The 5,322-nt window shown below is 42.4% G+C and overlaps 2 pseudogenes; both read right to left on the reverse strand.

The window, feature by feature from the left end:
• Nucleotides 1-4,374: 4,374 nt before the first annotated feature.
• Nucleotides 4,375-4,492, reverse strand: LOC134895598 (5S ribosomal RNA; annotated as a pseudogene).
• Nucleotides 4,493-4,639: 147 nt separating this feature from the next.
• On the reverse strand, nucleotides 4,640-4,757 carry LOC134895579 (5S ribosomal RNA; annotated as a pseudogene).
• Nucleotides 4,758-5,322: the final 565 nt, after the last annotated feature.

A 5,322-nucleotide genomic window follows, 5' to 3' on the forward strand; every position in this document is an offset into this window, starting at 1 on the left:
TTGTCAATTTCCTCCTCAGCACCAGCAACACCCATATCCTCATCCTGGTGTACTTCAGCAGTGACATCTTCAATTTGACTATCAGGAACTGGACTGCGGGTGCTCCTTCCAGCACTTGCAGGGGGCGTGCAAATGGTGGAAGGCGCCACCCCTTCCCATCAAGTGTTGGGAAGATCAGGCATCGCAACCGACACAATTGGACTCTCCTTGGGGATTTGTGATTTAGAATAACGTACAGTTCTTTGCTGTGCTTTTGCCAGCTTCAGTCTTTTCATTTTTCTAGCGGGAGGATGAGTGCTTCCATCCTCATGTGAAGCTGAACCACTAGCCATGAACATAGGACAGGGCCTCAGCCGTTCCTTGCCACTCCGTGTCGTAAATGGCATATTGGCAAGTTTACGCTTCTCATCAGACGCTTTTAATTTTGATTTTTGGGTCATTTTACTGAGCTTTTGTTTTTTGAATTTTACATGCTCTCTACTATGACATTGGGCATCGGCCTTGGCAGACGACGTTGATGGAATTTCATCGTCTCGGCCATGACTAGTGGCAGCAGCTTCAGCACGAGGTGGAAGTGGATCTTGGTCTTTCCCTATTTTACCCTCCACATTTTTGTTCTCCATTTTTTAATGTGTGGAATTATATGCCAGTAATATATATCAATAGCAATGGCCTACTGTACCGTACTGCTATATATTATATACTGGTGGACAGCAAAATTCTGCACTGTCCTCCTACTATATATACTGCGCACAACTAAAATGCACCACAGGTATGGATGGATAGAATACTTGATGACACAGAGGTAGGTAGAGCAGTGGCCTACTGTACCGTACTGCTATATATTATATACTGGTGGTCAGCAAAATTCTGCTCTGTCCTCCTACTATATATACTGCGCACAACTAAAATGCACCACAAGTATGGATGGATAGTATACTTGATGACACAGAGGTAAGTAGAGCAGTGGCCTACTGTACAGTACTGCTATATACTATATACTGGTGGTCAGCAAAATTCTGCACTGTCCTCCTACTATATATACTGTGCACAACTAAAATACACCACAGGTATGGATGGATAGTATACTCGATGACACAGAGGTAGGTAGAGCAGTGGCCTACTGTACCGTACTGCTATATATTATATACTGGTGGTCAGCAAAATTCTGCACTATCCTCCTACTATATATACTGTGCACAACTAAAATGCACCACAGGTATGGATGGAAAGTATACTTGATGACACAGAGGTAGGTAGAGCAGTGTCCTACTGTACCATACTGCTATATATTATATACTGGTGGTCAGCAAAATTCTGCACTGTCCTCCTACTATATATACTGCGCACAACTAAAATGCACCACAGGTATGGATGGATAGTATATTTGATGACACAGAGGTAGATAGAGCAGTGGCCTACTGTACCATACTGCTATATATTATATACTGGTGGTCAGCAAAATTCTGCACTGTCCTCCTACTATATATACTGCGCACAACTAAAATGCACCACAGGTATGGATGGATAGTATACTTGATGACACAGAGGTAGGTAGAGCAGTGGACTACTGTACCGTACTGCTATATATTATAAACTGGTGATCAGCAAAATTCTGCACTGTCCTCCTACTAAATATACTGCGCACAACTAAAATGCACGACAGGTATGGATGGATAGTATACTTGACGACACAGAGGTAGGTAGAGCAGTGGACTACTGTACAGTACTGCTATATATTATATACTGGTGGTCAGCAAAATTCTGCACTGTCCTCCTACTATATATACTGCGCACAACTAAAATGCACCACAGGTATGGATGGATAGTATACTTGACGACACAGAGGTAGGTAGAGCAGTGGACTACTGTACCGTACTGCTATATAATACTGGTGGTCACTGGTCAGCAAAATTCTGCACTGTCCTCCTACTATATACTACAATGCAGCACAGATATGGAGCATTTTTCAGGCAGACAACGTAGATATTTGCAGCACACTGAGCACAGATATTTGCAAGCACACTGAGCACAGATATTTGCAGCACACTGAACACAGAAACTGAGAGAATGCTGCATGTCCTCTCCCTATCATCTCCAATGCACGAGTGAAAATGGTGGCGACGCGCGGCTCCTAATTATAGAATATGAATCTCGCGAGAATCCGACAGCGGGATGATGACGTTCGGGCGCGCTCGGGTTAACCAAGCAAGGCTAGAAGATCCGAGTCTGCCTCGGAACCGTGTAAAATGGGTAAAGTTCGGGGGGGTTCGGATTCCGAGGAACCGAACCCGCTCATCACTACTTCAGACTATTCAGTTCCTGTTTTGATGTCAGTAGCATGCCCTGCATTTGGCCAGCCACGCCTACCTTTCCACAGCCACACCTGCGTTTTTATCTGGCACGCCTGCGTTTTTTCACTCACTCCCTGAAAACGGTCAGTTGACACCCAGAAACACCCACTTCCTGTCAATCACTCTGCGGTCAGCAGTGCGACTGAAAAACTTCGCTAGACCCTGTGTGAAACTACATCGTTTGTTGTAAGAGTACGATGCGCATGCGTATTGCGCCGCATACGCATGCGCAGAACTGCCGTTTTTTTGCCTGATCGCTGCGCTGCGGACGAAAGTAGCTAGCGATCAACTTGGAATGACCACCAAGGGCATTAATAATGTGCAGCATATGTGGAAGTGACATTAAGTGTATAAGGGCATTAATAAGGGTTGGCATAATGTGTAAGGTGCATTATGTTTATAAGGACATTAATAATGTGTGCCATATTTGTAAGGGGCATTACTGTGTGGTATTATGTGTATAAATGCATTACTGATGTGTGGCATTATGTGTATAATGTGCTCTACTGTGTGGCGTAGTGTATAGAAAGGGCACTACTGTGTGGTCTAATGTGAATAAAGAGCAATATGGTGTTGTGTAATGTGAATAGGGAGCAATATGGTGTGGTGTAATGACAATAAAGAGCAATATGGTGTGGTGTAATGTGAATAAGGAGCAATTCAGTATGATGTTATGTGAATGAGGGACACTCCTGTTTGGAGTAACGTATATAAGGTAAAGTGGTACTACTGTGTGATGTAATGTGAATAAGGAACACTTTCGCATGATAAATTGTGAATAAAGTTGTACTACTGTGTGACATAATTTGAATTGTGGGTATTATTGTGTGGCCATGCCCCTTGCCAGCAAAAACACATACCTTTTTGGGCTGTGCGCCGAATGTGCGCACTGTTCTTATTTAAATTACAGGGGGTAGGAAAACCAAAATAATGACTGCTATGGGTGAGGGGTGATGGTGCTGGGAAAGGGGTGCAGGGTCAGAGGCGGAACTAGCGTTGGTACTAGGGGGCACCAGCCACAATCTTGCCTAGGGCATCATATTGGGTAGTGCCGGCTCTGCTTACAGGTCTATTTATTAACATTATTTTTACTAAAATAATGTGAAAAAGGGTGTTTTCACAGCATTTTCACATTATTTTAGTATCACCTGAATGTATTAAAGAGCTTTTGGTGCAGTTTTCATGAAAAACTGCTCCAAACTAGAGATGTGCGGCTGGCACTTTTCGTGTTTTGTGATTTGGTTCTAATTCCACTTTCGTGTTTTGGTTTTGGCTTGGTTTTGCCAAAACCACACTTTCATGTTTTGGTTTCGGATCTGGATGATTTTTGGGGGAAAAAAACCCATAAAAACAGCTAAAATCACCGAATTTGGGGGCAATTGTGCTGCTACGGTATTATTAACCTCAATAACAATCATTTCCACTCATTTCCAGTCTATTCTGAACACCTCACAATATTGTTTTTATGCCTAAAAGTTGCACCGAGGTGGCTGTATGACTAAGCTAAGCGACACAAGTGTGCGGCACAAACACCTGGCCCATCTAGGAGTGGAAAAGGCAAGAGAAAAAGACAAAAAAACCCTTGTTTGGGAGCACTCATTTGTAATGATAAGAATAGTATGTATAGTGAAAAATATTAAGCCATAACCTTTATTTAATCCTTAAATAAAAGAACTTTTGGACAGAAAATTGGGACTCGTGTGTGGTATTAGCTGTTTATAAAAATCTTGTTTAACCTTTTTAGCAAATGAGGTACAAGATAATTGAAATTGTGAAAATATCAATGGGGTGGTGGGGGATACCAAATGGTCTCTTGGAATACAGGGTATCCAGAAGATCACTGTGCTTGCCTGAATTAAGGATATCAATGATAGGACAATATAGGCAACAATCTGAGTTTGGTCAAGGTAGATCTCAAGAGGAATGTGAAAAGGGTGGAGCAAGGAGTGTAATGGGGCTTCCCTTAGTGGAAGAGAGGGGGGGGGGTTTGGCTGTGGGTTTGGGGCCTGGGGGGTACAGGGGCCCACTGCACTTGGTATTCTCAGGAGGTTTCCCGTCCTAGTACTGGCCAGGCCATGCCTGCTTAGCTTCCGAGATCAGACAAGATCGGGCGTATTCAGGGTAGTATGGCAGTGGGCCGTTATTGGAAGCAAAGAAGAGGAAGAGACACTTCTATTTTCTGTACTTTAATGAATCAATACCATGATGGTCTGAGATGGTTTTTCCAGATGAGAGAGTGTGTATGGGGGTTTATGGGATATAGGGCAGGTTTATCCTTTAAAAATGGCCCACTGCACCTGGTATTCTCAGGAGGTTCCCCTTCCTAATACTGACCAGGCCATACCTGCTTAGCTTCCGAGATCGGACAAGATCGGGCGTATTCAGGGTAGTATGGCCGTGGGCCGTTAATAAAGGGGAAGGGAAGGTCACACTCTCCTTACTGTACTTTACATAAATCAGGACCAAAAAATGGTATGAAATGGTAATTCCAGAAAAGAGTATTTCACAGAAAAAATATATAAGTTTTAGAACTAGTAAATTATGTTCTGCAAGTGCAGGGTTGTTTGCTAAATGGGAGAAACCCCACAAGATAAATTAAGAGCTCAAGGCTGGCTCACAAAAAATTAGAACACAAAATGTACAATATTGCTTGCTCCATAGAAACAGAAAACACAAAATGTGCAATATTGCTCGCTCCATAGAAACAAAAACCGATGGATAAATGAAAAGATACAGGTTTTAGAGCTCAGAGCTGGCTCACAAAAAATACATTAAACCTTATTACATCCTCTTGAGGACTGACATAACAATAGAGAATAATAGAAAATATTTTATACTCAATAGCTACTGTTAATATTTTGCACTCAATTGCTACTATTAGTGAAGACCATGAAAATAGAAAAATACATTAATGTAAGGAGTAAATAACATAGCTATGAATGATATCCATAGGGGCATTAGCGGGGAA

The sequence above is a fragment of the Pseudophryne corroboree genome, chromosome 3 (genome assembly GCF_028390025.1).
Source record: "Pseudophryne corroboree isolate aPseCor3 chromosome 3, aPseCor3.hap2, whole genome shotgun sequence".
NCBI lineage: Eukaryota > Metazoa > Chordata > Amphibia > Anura > Myobatrachidae > Pseudophryne > Pseudophryne corroboree.